We start from the raw sequence: 20,519 nt of genomic DNA, 5'->3' as shown, positions 1-20,519 counted from the left end.
GGGGAAGATGTACAAATCATTCTCTTCCTCAGACTCTTATATAGAGGCGCTAGGGCGCGGGTACGTTTTGGGATTGGAGGAGATCGAATGGATCCATTTACCATTAGAAAGGTGGTCAGGCAAGGTTGTGTCCTGGCCCCTTTTCTTTTCTTTTTATTCTTTATACTAATGGCCTCTGTGCTGCCTTAATCAAGGATAATTATGATTTCCCACAAATAGCCTCATGCCCCTTACCTGCACTTCTCTATGCAGATGATGATGTTTTAATGTCACGCAGCTAAATAGGTTTGCAGAGGGTTTTAAATAGTTTCACTACGTTTATGGGCCAATTGAATCTTAAGGTCAATACCGCTAAGACATACAATATGAGATGTGGATCTGGGAGCCAAAAATGCAGGGACATGTTCCTGGAGGGTCAGAACATAGAACAAACCCCTAGCTTTGCATACCTTGGAATACTGTTTGACTGCCGTGATCGCTGGTCTCGCCCAATTATGGCACTTGCCAGTTTTGCAAAGAAATTGGGAAAGAAACCACCACGGGAGTTACTGTGGATCTACAAAGCGCCTGCAGCCATGTACGGAGCGGTGGTATGGGGTTTTGTGGATAAGTAGTCACTCCAGACAGTGGAAAATATCTTCCTGAGATATATTTTAGCCGTCCCTAGCAGTACATCGGCATATGTTTGCCACGCAGAGCTGGGCGTCCCATTTATTTCAGATATGATAAAAATGGAGCCTATCCTGTTGTGGCACAGAATATGGTCTAAACTGGAGACTAAGCTAAACCAGGATATCTTAACTGACAGCATGAAACTTGAAGGAGCGCGGCTGATCCTGTGGCTGAGATATTTTAAAAATGTTATGTCTGATCTTGGCCACCCGGAGTACTACAAGTCTCCAGGTACGATGCAATCAATCTCAAGAAAGGAACTAAAAAAACAGGGACTGATTTTTTTAGACACTATAAAATTGGTTACAGAGAGTACAAAAACCTCTGTTCAGTATAACCAATTGATTTTAACTTCTTTTAATATTCAGTCGTATTTACTGTTTGTACCTGGTGGCTATGACAGATTACTACTAACTTGCTTTAGATGTAACATCTATCACAGGCTTGTGAGTTTTCCTTATATGAATGATTTGACACGAACCTTAGGCCCATGCCCGTATGATAACTGTTCAGAACAATCGACCATACATGTCTTTTTATTCGGCAGATTTTATAGTAGCATGAGGAAAGTCTGGCTTGTCCAGATTATGAGGGAGTTGGGTCTGAGACAATGCTGTCCAGCCTTTCTCGCCCTGCAGTTACTGGACGATATCCACAGGGGTTGGAGGATATGTATGCTTTTAAAGAAAGTACTTAGGGGCATATGTAGGTAGCCGTTTGCGATTCGCAAACGTCGAAATTTGGTGAATTTTGGCGTTTGCGAATCGCAAACGGCGTTTTGATATGTAGGTGCCACCTAGCAAAATAAGGAATCGCAAAACTTGCGATTCCTTATTTTGCTTATAGCATTTAAGGAATTGCAATTTTGCGATTCCTTAAATGCTATGATGGGGTGCTTAAAAAATTGCGATTTTTGCATAAGGAATCGCAAAATACCACCTACTTCAAGTAGATGGTATTTTGCGATTTCCTTTAAAAATGCATTTTTAAAAAAAAAATTCAAAGTGCCATGTGGCGCACAGACATGCCCTTAGGGCATGTATGTGCGCCACATGTACTTACAGGCACATTCCAGGGGTGCAACAGGTGTCCTTTGGACACCCTGGCACCCTTGGAATTGCAATTCTCAAATTGCGATTTTCACACAGAAAATCGCAATTTGAGAATGTATCCCCATTCATTCCTGTGGGCCTCTTGGCCCATAGGAATGAATGGGACACTCATTCCTTAATTGTGATTCTCAATTTGCTAATCGCAAATAAGGAATGTTAAAGATTCGCAAAAAAATGGTGAATTTTTACCTACATTCCATTTTGCTATTCTCAAATAGCGATTCCTTAAAAATCGCTATTTGGGAATCGCAAAATGGAAATTACCTACATATGCCCCTTAGTCACAGGAAAACAAATGTACTCTAATCATGGACTATAATATGCTCTTTCCGTACGACGACTTTTAATTGTGTATTCATTTTTACTATTTTTAATGTTTTTTCTTACTGATAATATGTACTTTTATGATTGTCTTACAAAGCAAGAATAAAGTCAATTCTGATTCTGATTCTGATACTTCAATTGGGTGTCCTTGTGCTAGCCTAATGCCTCAAAATACTCAAAACTGTGAGGCTGTAATCACCAAGCTTCAAAGCCTAAAGAAGGACATCAGTGACTTTTACCTGCATCTTTTCACAATCCCACTGCAGGCCAAAGTGGCAGCAAGGTTGTATGAAAAAGGATGTTACTGTATTCTGTGAATTCGACCCAGTGGAAATCTAATACTATTTCCGATTTTTGGCCTGATTACGAGTTCAGTGGTCCGTGAACCACCGTACCAGTGGTGGCGGTCTGACCGCCATACTATGAGACATGCGTTTACATAGAGAAAACGCTGTAGCGGTCCTGCCGGCACTGCCAGCCAAATCTCACTGCAGCTTTCGCGTAATATGTTGGAGGCTCAGACTGCCAAAGAAACTGCCAGCCCAATTATGAGTTTCTTTACAGCCAGCGTGACAGTGGAGGTCCAACCTCCACATTTGAGCTGATGAAAAGGGAAATATATTAGGGTGAATCTCACCTCTACTCACCTCTACACGTCCTGTGCTGCCATGTAACCGATCGTACATGTCTTGCTGCTGCAGTACCTGCTTGGACATGTCCAAAACCCACACCATTGTGGACACAATCGGGGTTAAGTCATACTACTACCAGTTTCCATGCACTCATCAGCAAAATGATGTTCTGCCATCTATCAGGCATGGGTTTTGGGGTGACATGGTCAAATATATTTACTGGGGCACTGTGTGGGACTAATTTAAATATATAACCCAAATACATCTGTATGATTCCCTCTATTTCCAAATCACTGTTACACCACATGCACATTGGACTCATAATTAGTGATAGTGATGCGTGAGTTACAATGTGTCACACAACAGCACTCCTCATCAATATAACACCTATCAATCTCCCTAACCCCCTCACTTTGCACACATCCTAGGTCCTGTCATGATATTAAATATAGATCTGTATAGATGTGTCACTAAACTGAAACACACCTACTCTGATACAACTCGGTATTGGTCTCTCACACATCAATAGCCACAGTCCGTGCAGATAACAGCGGTGGGGCGGTGGGGCCGGGTAAGGTGGGATAACGAGGGACGATGCAGAGGGGAAATTGAATAAATATTTTTTTCCTCAGCATCGTCCATCGAAATCCCACCTTACCCGGCCCCACCGCCCACCTGCTGTTACCTGCACGGACCACGACTGCACATCACCCACATGAAAAGGCAATGTAAGTAAATGTGATTACAAAGAAGCAATGTGAGAGGCACAATGGAAACACTGTAGAATAGGTATGACTCTATCATGGGGAACACTGAAAGGTGAGGGCCCTAGTAGTACAGAACATTTTGCACATGCCTGAAAAGATCAATGTGCACAGGACCTGTAAATTGATGTATGTCAGAGACAACCAAGAGCATAACCAAGTGCCCTGCATGTATAGAAAAGGTTTAAGTGCAAATAATACAGCATTTGTCATATATCTAAATAAAGTAGGTGTAAAGTATACACTAGAACATGCACATATTTCCAAAAAAAACTCCATAAAGGTATGAACATTTAAAATCCTTCATGAGTGGATAAACACATATTTAACTTCAGCACTTCAAACAAATAGCCAAACTACATCATAGGGAGAAGTGCAACCTAAATTATGTAGACAGTGGCCAGGCCAAGCTGATATACATACCATATAACATGTCACTCAATGCAGTGTCTGCCCCATTTGTTTTTACATCTCATAGAGACACCCGTCCAACATTTCCCCTTATCCTGTGTAACTCCTGCACTCGATCCAAGGTCACATCTTACTAACCACAACAACTGAAGCAGCAATCAAGGATGAAAGAAACGGGAAACAACCGTTTCAACGCAACTTTTACCACGAACTACATTTACAACGCATTTTTTACAACGCAGGATCCTTTACAACGAATGTCTTTACAACGCATGATATTACATCGCAGATGCCATTACAACGCATGCCATTACAACGTAAGTATAGGTAAGTATATAATTATAATAAAAATGTTATTTAATACATTTTTTTAAAATAATTAAATATTAATTATTTAACTTATATTAAAAAAAATTATCATTTATAAAAAATAAAAAAAAGTAATTTTATTAATAATACCATTTTTTACACCTACACTATCCACCACTTACCCTACTATTTCACCCCCCTGGAGTTAGAATAGTAATTTTTTACCCCTACACTGTCCAGCACTTACCCTACTATTACACCCCCCTGGAGTTAGAATAGTATTTTTGACCCCTACACTATCCAGCACTGACCCTACTATTACAACCCCCTGGAGTTAGAATAGTAATTTTACCCCTACACTATCCAGCGCTTACCCTACTATTACACCCCCCTGGAGTTAGAATAGTAATTTTTACCCCTACACTATCCAGCACTTACCCTACTATTACACCCCCCTGGAGTTAGAATAGTAATTTTTACCCCTACACTATCCAGCACTTACCCTACTATTTCACCCCCCTGGAGTTAGAATAGTAATTTTTACCCCTACACTATCCAGCACTTACCCTACTATTACACCCCCTGGAGTTAGAATAGTAATTTTTACCCCTACACTATCCAGCACTTACCCTACTATTACACCCCCCTGGAGTTAGAATAGTAATTTTTACCCCTACACTATCCAGCACTTACCCTACTATTACACCCCCCTGGAGTTAGAATAGTAATTTTTACCCCTACACTATCCAGCACTTACCCTACTATTACAACCCCCTGGTGTTAGAATAGTAAATTTTACCCCTACACTATCCAGCACTTACCCTACTATTACACCCCCCTGGAGTTAGAATAGTAATGTTAACCCCTACACTATCCAGCACTTACCCTACTATTACTCCCCCATGGAGTTGGAATATTATTTTAAAACACCTACATTTTTTATTAAAAATATATATATATTTTAAAAAACAAGAAAATGAATGTAAAATAAAAATTAAATTAAATTAATTTTAATTATTTACATTTTTTAATAATATTATATACTTACCTATACTTACGTTGTAATGGCATACGTTGTAAAGGCATCTGCGATGTAATATCATGCGTTGTAAAGAGATTCGTTGTAAAGGATCCTGCGTTTTAAAAATTGCGTTGTAAAGGTAGGCGTTGTAAAAGTATGCGTCATAACTTCATACATCCGAAAGAAACACATATATAGTCACACATCACTAACTAAATAATAACAGAAAATCATCAGAAATGAAATGACAGGACCAATGTATTCAAACTTATGATGAGGTTTAATGAACATATTTTGCAAACCATATTGTCCAACTAAGGGCAATAGCCAGTCCATAATATAATAATGTGCCCCAGCACATTGCTGTGCCAACACACCTGCCCTTTCCGACACTGACAACCTCTTAACAAAGGGGCATCCATTGGGCATAGCATGTTGAATATGGTACTTGGGAGGGGAGATGTGGTTTAGTGCGGGTAGGTTGGGTTTGGGAGTTGTGGTTTGGGTTTTAGGAGGGATTGTCTTGGGTGTTGGGCTGAGATCAGTGGAGTGGGGATCTACTTTCTCTGGGGTGTAAAGGTATGTGGAAGGGATGGGTTAGGTTTTGGGAGGTTTCTTTGCTTTGGGAGGGGTAGGCTTAGGTGTCACATGACTAAGGGCAAGGGCAAACAACATCTTCATGGGGAAAAGTAGTAGTATGCTCAGGATGGAGGTGTATCTGCTCATTAAACTGTGTGTTGTGTGGGTGACTGTGAGTGTGTTTGTTTTTAGCCTGTTTGTGCTGTAGATATCCTGGGTGTTGTAGAGGGGCCTCAGCCTATTGCTATGGTGCCTGGGGGTATGGATGTGTTTGTGAAGGGCTCTGGGTCTTATGCTATGGTGCCGGGGGATATGGGTGTGGGTGTGGAGGGTTCTGGCTCTGTTCCTGTGGTGCCTGGGGGTGAGGTTGGGGTTGTCGAGATTTCTGGATCTGTTGCTATGGTGCAAGGGAGTGTGATTGTGGATGTGCAGGAGTCTGGGTTCATTGCGGTGATGCCTAGGAGTATCATTGTGGAAGGGTCTAGGTCTGTTGCTGTAACGCCTGTGGGTATAGGTGTGGATGTGAAGTTGTCTGGTTCTGTTGCTGTGGTGCCTGGGGGTATGGGTGGGGGTGTGAGGGGTCTAGGTCTATTGCTGTGGTGCCTGGGGTATTGCTGTGGTTGTGGACGGGTCTGGGTCTGTTTAAGTGGTGCCTGGAGGTATGGTTGTAGGAGTTGGAGGGTGTTGGCTCTGTTGCTATGGTGCCTTGGGGTATGGTTGTGAGTGTGGAGTGGTATGGATCTGTAGCTATAGTGCTTGGGAATATGTGGGAGGTGGTGGGAGTGGTGAAGGGGGTGTCTGGTGAGTGCTTGCATGCCTGTGTTTTTGTGTGGTTTTTGTTTGTGTGTGGTCTTTGGGTCTGTTGAAGTGCGTGTTTGCCTAGGTGTGTGTGTTCTTGGGACAGGTTTGCGAATAGGGATTTTGGAAGGGAACGGCAAAAGGGTAGGAAGTAGGGTAGAAGACTGGGATGGGTGGAAAACTGCTGTGAGGGAAGAGGCACAAAGTCTAAAAAGATCTCTTTGGGCCAGACATTGCAGTGTGAATGCCTCACCGGTAGACCAACATCTGTGTCAGCTGATAGCCTTGCCCCTGGATGGCATTCAGGTTTGTAGTCTGACCCACAGAGATGGTCCTCAGGAGGACAATGATGATGGTGGTAATTATTCTTGGGGGTCTGCCATCACTCGGGGTGTCCACTGGAGCATGATTCAGATAATGACAAGCTTGAGATGCTGTCCTCTGTGGACAGCTCCACACCATCTTGGTCGTTGGAACCCGCTGTATCTGAATTATCACGTCCAGAACCACTGTGGCCAGCTGTTTTCCTGCCAACATTGGCCATTGTCCTTAATTTGCTCTGAATGTATCTGAAATGACATGTAAAATAAATGTATTCTAACTGTGTTTCCACACCTGACAATCCCAAATCAACAGAAAACATTGAGGAAGTCCACATATCACACCAGCTTCATGGCTCACCCTATAGGCTTCACATTTAGTACGTGCACATGCATGCATGCTACATAATCAGGAAAGTGTTGTGTCCACTCATGTCATAACCCCAGACAGGGCCAAATACATTAATGGAGTTGGATACACTCCATCCCTATGTCCTTACTAGGATAGTTGATCACCTGGCACACTTCGGATTGTGTATTATTCCATTGTAAAATGATGTAACCAAGTAGGATCAATACAAATTAGAGATTGACACAATGCTCATACAAGGCCCAGAGTACAACAGATCTACATATCCCTCATCACATATAATGATGTCATAAAGGTCAACTTAAATACAAATGTACCAACAATTAGTGTTGTAGCAGACATCATGTCACATGCAAATGCTCATTGCACACTGTTGAGACTTTGGACTCCAACGTACATCATATGGCTACTACCTGAAAAGTTGCATTACAGCTGAACGGAAGTAGTTACCTATTGTTGTATGGTGTTTTAGATTCTGCATGGATTTTCCCGATTCATGCACTTATATAGGTAGAATTCACGTTTCCCTTATATAGGCATTGAAATCAAGCCCTTATTTAGTCAGAGCCCATGGTACCCAGATATAGGCATGGCTACTTCCATCCGTTCACCAAACGTCACAGCGATTTCCTGGAAAACCAGCTGAAGCCGTTAGGGACTTCCCCTTGCTTGAATATTGATTTCTCCAAGAACTGAGTTACTTTACAATGAACAACTATTCCCCAAGGGTTCATTCATGATTTTCATATGCCTGACTTTACGTCAAACATGGCATTCCTAAACAACTTCAAGGTATAAATATGCCTTCACTTGCTATAGCAAAGCACGGTGGTTCGGAGCAGTTTGACGACCTACTTGTCCGATACAGCTCGCTACAGCAAGTGCCGAAGGAAGCCGACTCTCCAGTTGATGCACTGATCAGGAAGCTGCCCTTCTCTGCCGAGAATCCAGCTCCTGTGTTTCTGACTCCCCTTGCGGGATGTTGGGAAATCGAGTCATCATAAAGAGATACCAGACCTCCTTCATTCTAACAAGGTATGGAGCTGATTAGAAACTAGAGAATCCTTTGGCAGATTATTGGCAAAACTAAACCTATGCAAAAGACCATACTTACTTGTGCCTCGTACTAGACTTAACAAACAAAATGGTTCTGTTGGGTAGCAAAAACAATTCCTTTGGTAGAAGCTAAGGACAGCTCCAAAAACATAGAACAAGCACACACTCTCTGATAGACAAAGTTTTTATATGTATTAAAAACAGAAAAAGAAAGACAATATCCTGGAATTACTTCATTCCACTACATTGCTAGTCAATACGTTTAAATTCGTGAATAGTGACAATAGTGATTAAAGTGACAAGTGCAATGTATATGGTGACACTTATATACACAACAATTATTTACAATAAAACCACAATGGGAAAGGACCTGGGGGGGGGGGAGGGGAGAGGAAAACGAGGTGTTTTCTGTCGTTTCTGAGGCCAGTTTTTTACAAGTAAATATTCCAAGGAAAAACAAATGGTTAATGTCCAAGTTCCTGGAGTTTAGCTTGGCCAAAATAATAATCGGAGCCCACTAATCGTGAGCTTTACCCACGGAGAGCTCGCTTTTGGCGTTCGGTGTTCAAAGTCTTGAACTTTACCGCGGATTCAGATCGCGGTTGACACCATTTCGAGGGTTGACCAACGGGCGACCCACTGGAATAATTCGCCACCTGACCGTTTCCCTTCCCCTTGTCTTGATAAAGACCCGCCGCGACCACCAACTGGGGCGCTATCAGGGTCGAAACGTCGACGCTATTATTTTGGCCAAGCTAAACTCCAGGAACTTGGACATTAACCATTTGTTTTTCCTTGGAATATTTACTTGTAAAAAACTGGCCAATCGCATATACCCAGGTTCTGAGGGACACAGGGTTACCCCTTTTTTATAATCGTACTAGACTTAGGTTAGGGGCATTGGGGTAGGCGTATTTTAGAAGCACCAGTTGAGTATTTTAGTCTATGTTATTTATGTATGTATTTTTATATGGCTTAGAAACCATACAATGCTATTACAGTATTATTTCATAATACTATTCTCGCTGTATGCATTATACTTTGCATTCTGTCTAACGATTGTAGCAGTTCAACTCTCTTGCATGAGAAAGAAGACTGTTCAATAAACCTTTCATTGAAAACGCTGCCTCTCTATTTCTCTGCAACTATGTAGAAACAAAGCATGCACGATTGACGGCATTATACTTTGATTCTGTCTAATGATTGTAGCAGTTCACCTCACTGGCATGAGAAAGAAGACTGTTCAATAAACCTTTTATTGAAAACGCATGTCTCTCTATTTCTCTGCAACTTTGTAGAAACGAAGCATGCACGATTGACTGAGTGAACTAGTTATCTATTGTTTCCATGACTCTGAGAGATATATTCTTATTCTTGGGAAACAAAGTTGTAATGTTTATGTGGTTGTCAGAAACTAATCCCTTCTTGTATATTCGAGAAAGTTTCTAGTGACCTCTGAGCTAGCTGGCACTCACTATTAAGTTTAGTATATGCGATAGAGACCTATTGACCTAAGTCCTAAGTCAAATCTATAGGATATATTATTCCAATGCGTAGAGCCTATTGGGAATATAGGAACTACACTACATGGCGCCCAACGTTTGGTAAGGCACTAATTTAACGCTAGATACTAAAGTAACTCAGTTGTGCTTTTCTCAGCGACACCTTTTTCTGTAATACGCATATAGACGTCTGGAGTGAGTAAACGGAAAATATCCGCCATAGCTGAATAGGGTGAAAATCCTATTTATTAGTTTTTGGTTTGTTCAACATTGAAAGATACAGTTTTCCAAAATATTGTGCACCTTATCTTTGTTTCCTTGAAGCTTGCTCTGCAAACTTTCAGTCAACAAAACTGTCCCTAAACAGGGATAACAATCCCGGGACAAATGGAGCTACAGGCGACGATGCCGTATAATCTTTTAACACAACAGGTTTTAACGAAACCGACGAGCATGCTCTAAGCATTTCAGAAAATTTAAGGAAGCCATCACTATAAAACGTATTAGAAATGGCCTATCAGCAAGAGGTGGTAGGGTCATTTTTGTGATAGAGGCACATGAATATCACCAAACAGAGGTATTCTATTCATGGATAGTATTCCCTGAAGCAAATCTAGTAACAAAAGTGTTTCACTTCTACAAAGAAGATGAACCACCAGAGGAATACATTCCTTTCGAGGATATTGAAATTCCACTAACATACCAAGAGCATGCTCTCTGGTTTAAAGGCAGCTCTAAAACATATAAATCACGTTACCAGGCTCAGTCCACTAGTTAGACCAGGAGCAACATGGACGGTATTAGTCAGCTATACACCACATCCTGAAATTGATATAATGACAGATGCAGAACTACGAGCTGAACTAAAAGAGCTAATCAAAATCTAGAGACAATTGGTTAAATATGTCATGGAGACTCTTACAGTCCAAATGGCAATAATGATTCCACACCACTCCCCTCACCAGGGCAGCACAAATAAATTTACACCACAGACTCTACATTTGATTGTTGGTAAATTACACGCAAAACGGGAACAAATTCCCTTCTGGATAGCTCAAAAAATTACTCAAATTGAGACAGTATCTCCTAATACTACCCCTCATGAGAAACACAGAATTTTAACAATCTCTTTACCAATGGGGATCGCACCACATCTGGAGGACTGCGACACTTGGGGTACAGTCTTTGCTGCTATTTACACTAAAAGACACAGTGTTCCGTCTATGGCGGTAATACCAGATGTCCTGAAACAGATTCAAAATGAATACGGGGCAGAGCCTGCTTTAAATATAGGTATGAAATTACTGAAAGATTTCAAACAGGTCTCACCAATAATATTAGCTAATATTGAAGGTGAAGCTGCATCTGTGGCGATCCCCCAAAAGTTAAGGGAATTTGATGTAACTGAGCAACCACAAGAACTGGCCAGAATAATTGAAAAATCTTATGAAGAATTAGGCAGAGACAATTTGGGTGGGAAACCAGTTAAACCCCAACTGGCTGAAGGTCCTGAAAAGGTCTTTAATAAAAACACTCCTACTCTTTTTAAAAAGAAGTGGGAAAATAGCAAACAAACTTCTAAAGAGAAGCGTTTCATAATCCAGAGGTAGGTCTCCTCAAAAGGAGCCTTCTGAAAGGAGGTATATCCTCAGGAATAGGGATAATTTGAGAAAAACTGATAGATATCAAGATACTGATACACGTTCCTCTCTTACCTTTCAGACTTCGTCACAGAAATCTGAAAGAAGAGGAGGGTCAGAACACAAGCAAGAACGCGTGAAGTCCAAAGACAATCAACACGTTCAAAAAAACAAGAAACCTCAATTCACCAAAAAGAAGGTACCAGGTCTAAAAATCAGACATGCTGAGGATCTTGAGGACACAACACAAGAACGGGGAATGGGCTCAGGCAATGTTGGACAGCGCGGCAGAAGTCACCATAGCTCGCAAAACTTGAAGGATCATCTGGAGACAGTGGACTTCAATGAATTCATTCAAGTTGAAACAGCAGATATCAGGGTTAGTTGTCCACATAAGTTATATAAAATAACATTCCGGATGGAGGGGGACATACCAAGAAAAGTGAGAGCACTCTTATGGGAGCGACTTTCGAAGGGTTATGACATTCTTCTAGCTGAACAAGACTGGCCACCACAATTTGTCAGGTAGTGCCCACATGGCGAAGACATCATTATGCCAGCCTTCTCCAAACACATTCCAATTCATTTAAACTATACCTATGCCTGGAAATGGGCAGTGGCCCAGGCTCCTGCATTATATAAAAATCATGTAGGATGGGATGAGGATTCACCTCACCATAAAATCCAGTTGAAAGGTCAACCAACTGCACAAAGGCAGTATCCATTTAAGCAAGAAGCTAAAAAACAGGTCAGGGAGATATTAAATCAACTTGAATACCAAGGGGTGATTGAAACATGCACCTCATCAATGAACAATACATCGTTTCCTGTCTCCAAACCAGACAATACATATTGTCTAGTATTGGATTACAGACATTTAAACTCTTGTTGCAAAACTTTTGCAGTACAAAATGTACACAGTGCAGCATTAATGAATAACATTGTGCGTAAAAAATATAAACCACATTAGATATTTATAGCGGTTTCTTCAGTCAAAACATTGCACCAGAAAGTATGTATTTGACCGCTTTCTCAATTATGAGTACACAGCGTCAATTCTGTCATCTCCCTCAGGGATTCAAGAATAGTCCTGGGTTATTTTCAGCAAGGGTAACAGAATTACTGCAAACATATGATGATAGAGCACTATCATATGTAGATGACATCTATCTAACAGACAATGACTTGGATGGGCACTTGACCAGGGTGAACACCATTATACATGGATTCGCCTCAGAAGGGTACAAATTCAATTAAAAAAAATGTAGAATTGCTCACTACAACGTCCTCTTTCTAGGATATGAATTATCAAGTGAGGGCAAAAGCCTGGCAGCCAACTTTCTAGAGAAATGTGCGCTGCTTCAACCTTCAAAAACACTGAAAAACTTACAGTTGATTCTAAGTTTCCTGAATTTCTGAAGAACTTACATTCTAAACTACGCAGAAAGGGTTAAACCTCGACAAATTAATCGAATCTGATTTTAAAACGGTAAATTGAACACAAAAACACACAGAAATTTTGCGTTCATTGCAAACAGACATGTTAGCAACAAAACATTTGCAAACACGTGTAAACGTACGCAATTTAGTGATCCGAATCATTCCAGGACAATGCGGATTCACGTACTTAACTTTTAAAGAAGGTGAAAAAGTACCAATAGCATACAAATCATACTTGTACACACAAGCACAAATGAAATTCACTTCTACAGAAAAAATTCTGACAGCGGTTCAAACTGCAGGAGCAAAAGAGAGAGCCCTCACACAGGGTAAATGAATTATAGTTGTTACACCTGTACCTGCTTTAGAAGCAGTGACCAAAGCGAGCAATCCGAATGCTAAAGCTTTACATCCAAAATGGATACAATGGGTTAATTCTCTTGCTGCAACAGACATTGAAATACGTTTTGATCCTTACTTGAAAACACAAGCATTTCTACAATATGAACAAGAACGTCCTCTGCCTACTGAAATTCTGCCTCTAGAGCAGTATGGATGTATAATTTATACTGACGGATCAGCTCAACCCGCTATGGGGGCAAACACGCCTATAGTGCGACGTGTGTGATCATTAAAGGTCGTTGGTGCGATGGCAAATTCCGACCAATGGTCACTAAAACACAATCTGTAGGAGATTGTACACCTCAGCAAGCTGAACTACAAGCATTCAAGATGGCGCTAGAGAATACGGACTGCAAATTCCCCCCACACATAGTATGCGATTCGTATTATTGTGTTCAATCTTACAATGAATACTTGCAGAACTGGATTCAAAACGGTTACAAAGATGCAAAAGGTGGCACAATCAAACATAAATTGCTTTGGGAACAAGTAGTTCAGTTACGACAGGAACTACAAAACACTCACGTGATACATACACTGAGTCATCAATGTGATGGCGTTCACATTGCAGGGAATTCATTGGCTGATGAAGCCGTGAAGGCAGCTGTGCAAATGGCTTCCGTAGCTGCAATCACTCGTTCAAAAATGAAAATAGACAGCGAAATAATGCTAGCCGTCAATGCTTCAAGCAAACAGTGGTAAAACATTACCTAAAGGGTTTCCACTCAAACACTTGTATATAACTGCAAACAACGTTCCTTTTGCTTGAATATTTGGAGTGGGGGACAGAGTAATACCAAACATGGAACATAGATTAGGACTAATCTTAGCAGCACATGAAGTGCTTACCTCAGTGTCAGTATTAAAACAGAGATACTGGTGGTCATGCATGAAATTATGTTTTGGAATGTGCAATCTGCCAAAAGATGAAAGTCTCTATAGTGAAACGTCCATGGCCAAATTGGGCGTTGCATTGCGGTACTCTAGTCCATTCCATCCTGAGGGAAATTCCTTAGTGGAGAGAAAAAACCAGGACATAAAGCTATCTATAACAGCTAGGGTATTAGGTTCGGGAGACGGGTGGGTCAAACATCTGCCAAGAAGTTCTCTAGAGGTTATCACTCCATGTGAAGTCCTTTTTGGGGCCCAGAATGTTAATATTGGATCTCGGTTGTCAGACTTCAGTGGTAGACCAAAAACCCTTTGATATCAAAGACCGTTTGGCTGTTTTACAGGACTTAAATGAAATAAGAACGAAACAAAGTAATGTGTTCCTGAAGCCAACAACCACAGAAGAAAAACCGACCGTCCCAGCAAGGCCTGTTTGGATTCTTAAGCTTGGGGATCTAGTCAAAGAGAAGATTGCGGACAAGAAGGAATTTGGGCCTTCTTACAGACAACCAGTACCTGTCCTAGCAATCCACGGATCAAAAACAGTATTACTGCCGCCCCTTGCTGGTTCGTGTCCATCGACCTGATTGAACCACATCATGTGACCGATCATAAGCAGTAGGCCAAGTGGACTCCGCTGATGTAGCAGACGCCCTAATCTGGCTACTATCCAAGAGGTTCAAACTGAGAGACTCATCACCGTTGAAGAATCTGCAGTGCAAAATGAAGGACTATGCAATAAAGCTATTGAATTTATACCTCTTGAGACCCAAATAACAGTTTGTCAAGAAACGCCTGTCTACAATGCAGTATCATCTGAATACACAAATGTAACAAGTGATCGTGTTTTTCCAACAATTTCAACGAATCCTGGTGCAATCCCTACAATTAAGAGAACTGCCTCTGGCTATTTCATTAACTTTGATACGTTTTCTGAGGATCCAAGCGAACCTGAAACAATGCCAGTAAAAATAACTTTCAAAGAACAAGCAACAGACCTTTTTCATCACCAGGAAAATACTTATCTGGTTTAACCATGGATTGAATTTTGGATTGTGTTGGGTGTGCTTTTTCTTCTACTTTGGTTGACTCTGGTAATAACTTTGGGAATGCTGATAAATGTAAGATATGTTAAAATGGACACAGCAAGTAAGAACATCAACTTCCTCCTCAAGCCACACATATCATCTCATTGTGCACAAAGAGACTTGTCATCAGTGAACATCACAGCCATTCTTATACCTGGTGGTATAGCTTGGGACAGAACTGATTATGATATTTTTGGCACGGCAGAGCTGTTGAAGATTCTACACCAGTTCAAGATTTCCTTGAATTACTTTTTTCATCTAGTACCCTTTCTGATAATTGGGACTTCGAGACTGTTAATAATATGATGTCAGACTTAGAAATGTCTGCAAAGTTTACAAATCATGAATCATGAATCATGGTTTCATTGGATTATGCACAAATGTATTGTTATATTCACTATGGTCATCATTTCTTGCCCAAATCTGCAAATCCTAGAAATGTACTGATGTATAACCAATGGGAACATTGTCCTACGCCACCAAAGGGTAGCTCAAAAACATTTTTGGGAACATTTCCATACTTTTAAGGTTTAAATACTTCAAATCCAGAATCATTTCACTTTAGAAATGTTAATAAGACAGGAATGAAAAGTATGCTGACAAATACCAAACTAATTTATTCTGCGGCCTTTTATGCTCAGCATTCTTCACTAGGTTTCGACTTTTGGAAAGACAACATTGAGACAAAAACTGTCTGGGGCACAAAAGATTGTCAAGTGCAGAGATTAGAAACTTTATTTAGAGCCAGCATCATCCCAGAGCAAATTATGTTTTTGAATGACACTGTCCAACAGACATCTTGTTTTGGGTTAGCCAAGATAAAAGACCTAAATAATCCGTCCTTACCTACACCTACACCTGTTAGAGATAACACTTCAGAGGGGGAGGTCGACGTACATACTATGTTGCATCACAACAAAACAGATCCAGATTGTAAAAAATAGTTAATCAGGCCCACAGACACAAACAATTGTCAAGATAGATTCCTGAATAAAACACAAGGGTTCAAATTCACGAGGCCAGAACCAAGATATGTTCAGAGACAGCATCCTGGAATAGTAACAACATACAGTGTAGGGAAACTGTGCCTTGAATACACTCAAGGATGTAAAACAACAATTATCTTTACTTAAAGATGGCGCTGATCTTAGGGAATTCTTGCCAGGACCAGGAAAACCGTGTCATAAACATTTTATATATGCCGGTATCTATGCTGCTTGCAATGAAGCATGGAAGATTACACAAGCAGAGACTGCAGAAAGAATACGAGAAATTGATTGTATTAATTTAGAGAACTCTCTCTCTGTAGTTGACGATGGGTTAATGACTCTGTCATCCAGAATATATTCTTTGGACAGCATAGTATCCGCTGCCATAGACAGAATAGAACAGGACTTGTTCATGCAGCAACATGGTCAGCCGCAATTATGTTCTATCATGCTATTAGGCTGGACGTTACAAAACCTTCGTTCAGGCTATGTGCCTCGGCGTTTAATCAATACTACGTCAGTGTTTTCAGAATTCAATCTCACTGATAAACAGACCAAACTGGCACAGAGGGGAGCAGACTATACGCTGCTGAGCATTGAAAAACTGAAAAGATTGCCATTTACAGTCGCTGAAAAAACAGCCATTGAATGGATAATACACAAGCAATCACTCTGTGACAATTTTCTATTTTCAGTATTGCCTACAACATATACCAGCAGGCACATATGAAAGGTTGGGTAAAGAATACATCAAGACATCCTGGGAATTACCATACACACACAGATGTTGGAGTGGGGGGAAAAAAGTTTTTCTAAGTAGTAAAAGTTGTGAAACGCACTCAGCGGTTCTCTCCTTTGTCAGGGTATTAATTTACACAGGGACTGCAATGGTTCCTCTACCAATTTATCCTGCAACCTGCAAGGTTCACCAGCTGCAGTGATTGATCCAATTTTTGGACAGCTTTCTATTGGAAGATACCTCGCGTTGAACGAACTCAGCTGCTGTGGCATGTTGCCAGGTTTACCCTATCTTGTAACTGTTTCAGCCAGGGTCACCTGCTGTATGCAAGTATTGTTTCCTAAAACCAAGACAGACCGGGAGTCACCTTTATGGCCTTCACTGAACATCTCTTCTATACAAATTGATACTCAAAGCAGAATGAAAGCCATTCTTTTACAGAAAAATGTGCCACTGACCTCGGGCAAAGAGACCTATGATCTGCTAGTCACAAGGACTTCTGCAGAGATACATGCCCTCTTAACTACAAATTGCCCTATACACATCTCAGAATTGTTATGTCGTATATTAAACATGTCTGATACGAGTGGTATTGTACATGTATTTAAAACTGTTTTTTGGGACTGTTGGCACCCTTTGAGGCAGTCCTAGGAATATTTCCAAACTTCATGCACTCTGTGTTTCGAGGGTTGCCTCTCATTTTGGAACTCGCTGCAGGGATGCTATTTTTGCTCCTACTGCTGCGATATGCAAAGTCAATCCACAAGCGACACCCAGATCACCATGGAGATAACTCTTCTGGCAATGAAGTGTCGTGAATGCATCGTCCAACTTTTGGGATTTACTCGTTTAAGGGAATTAAATATCCCATGGTTTCTGTCGTTCAGACCAATTTGGCAAGATTGCATCTTACCTGTTCTACGCTGCCTGCTATGCGGAGAAGAATGCGTGTTAGACACCTGTCTCGCACTCCCATCAGTCATGCCAACGGATGTTGATACTTTGCTTGAACCAGTAACGGCCCATGCACTGTATTGTCCCCAGCGGCTACCAATTCTGATGATGGCATTCATTGAGATCTCACAGACGCAAAATACTGACTGTGAGGTATGAGAGGAAACAGGCACACAGGTACCATCCATTACGAACATTGCTAACGCGACCAATGCTGACGGCGATGCTTCACATCTATGTGCGGTTGATCTTCTTAATGAGGTAATCCAACTCTCACCTACAATGGTAGACAAATTCTTTACAAACTTAGAAGATTTGATGTTTTCTCCAAACAATAACACTGACTTTTGATTTGGCACACAGTGTTCTGATAGACACGGAATTTGACCATCATTTTTCAAAACAAAGTTCTAACTTTGGGACTCTTTTTTCTATGATTAACTTTTTCTTTTTCCAAATTTGTATTTTTCATTTTTTGGCACAAAGTAATCTGCTTAAAGTAAACCTACTGATAGAGAACTAAGGGCCAGATGTAGGTAAATGTCATTTACCGATTCTTAAATACCGAATTTTACCGATTCGGTATTCAAAAATCGGTAAATGAGATGTAGGTCAAAAATCGGTATTATTTACCGAATCGGTAAAAGTCGGTATCGGACTTTCTGTAATTACCGATTCGGTAATGGCCATACAACCCTATGGGCCAAAAGGCCCATAGGAATGCATTGAAAATACCGATTCGGTAAATACCGAATTGGTAAATACCGAATCGGGAAGCAAGCAAAAGTGAAACTAATGAGAACAGCCAATCAGGTGCCACCACCCCCCCCCTCCCAACCATGAAGTGGCTACCCAGGCAGCTGCAACTCATTAGAAGGTTCTGGAGAGGCAGTCAGAGCAGAGCAGAGAGACAGAGCAGCAGGGAGAGATTTGTTTGCAGTGAAAGAGAGTAATAATGGCAAGCAGCACAGAGAGCCAGAAGGCTGACAGAAAACGAAAATTAAAGTTCAGCAGCATGGAGCTGCAGGTACTGGTGGAAGAAGTGGTGAGGGTCCACAAACAGCTTTATGGCAGGCTGTCCCTCACAGTAGCAGAGTCAGCCAAAAGAAAACTGTGGCTTGCCATAGGGGAGAAGGTGAATGCTGTGGGTGTGACCAGCAGGAGCCAAGAGGACCTGAAGAAAAGATTTTACGACCTCAGGAGCCTCACCAAAAAAAAAAATGGCAGAGATCCACAAGCAGGCTGGTGTGACCGGTGGAGGCAGGAACCCTGCACCCCCCCGACTGACCTTGAGGAACTGGTGGCCTCAACCATCGAGCCTGACAGTGTTGTGGGAGTAGGAGATGTGGACAGCTCAGCCAGAGCTACTACAAAAGGTAGGAGGCTTGCGCAGCATGACACCCCAAAGCAAACTGCTTCCCTTTAGCCTTTGTGTACAGGCCATCCCCAGTCCAGTACTGCTAGCACTATACATGAGCAATGCATTATGGGAAATGTAGTCAGCAAATGTAGGACCACATGTAAGTGCACTGAAAACAGCAAGGCATTGAAAGGCAATCAGAGTAATGAAAGTGAAATGTGCAATGCATTTATTGTAGTGACTGTAAGACAATAGCACTCAGTGTACATACGCTTTTTTATACCTAGGGCCAACATCAGGCAGTGGACCATCTGCATCACAAGGAACTGCACCAGCGAGGGAGGAGAGTGTTGAGGCAGGGCCAAGCACCGCAGATGCCTCGCAGGAGGACGAAGACGCCACTGCCATCTCCCATGAGGATGACACTGTTCGTCCCCTTGTGTTTCCCCACTCCCCACACCTTTCCCAATCCCCCACATTCGTGTTCTCACCTGAGAACTCCCCATCACGGTCCCTGACAACACCTGCTACCTCACCAGCCAGGAGGAGAAATGTGGCCCCACTGAGAGTCATGGCGGGAGGTGAGGCTCCAGCAACCATAGTAGTCACTCCTACTGCACAGGTGTGCACCCAGCAGTCCAGCAGCACTCGCCGCCGCCAACGCACTCCCAGCAGTGCAGGTCCACCTGGAGAGGGCACTGTGTTCCGTGGCCTTGAGGGGAGCATGGTGCGCATCCAGCGCATGCAGGGGAAAGCGATTCAGGCCTGCCACCGGCAATTTAGAATCCTAAATCAGCAAATGGGAGACATGGCCAAGGGCATCAGTGATTTAGTGGAAACCAACAGGGAGGTTGCAAAGACCAACAGTGACATTGCATCAGGAATGCTTCACATGACCACCGCCATCAACCAGCTGTGCGCAAAAATGGATACCCAGGAGCACACAAGGCGCAGGGATGCGCGTGTGCACAACAGGGCTATGAACCGGCTGGCCACGGCATCATCCCAGCAATGCCGTAGGGGTGCCAACATGCAGGAGAGCCTCACGCAAAACACCGCGGAGGTAACCAGGGGCATGGGCAGGATCACCAGTGCCCTGGAGGCCATGATCATCTCCCATACTGCTGTGAATCTTGCCCTGGACGT

This window comes from Lissotriton helveticus, chromosome 7, assembly GCF_964261635.1.
Source record: "Lissotriton helveticus chromosome 7, aLisHel1.1, whole genome shotgun sequence".
Taxonomy (NCBI): Eukaryota; Metazoa; Chordata; class Amphibia; order Caudata; family Salamandridae; genus Lissotriton; species Lissotriton helveticus.
Note: the sequence above shows the minus strand (reverse complement) of the source record.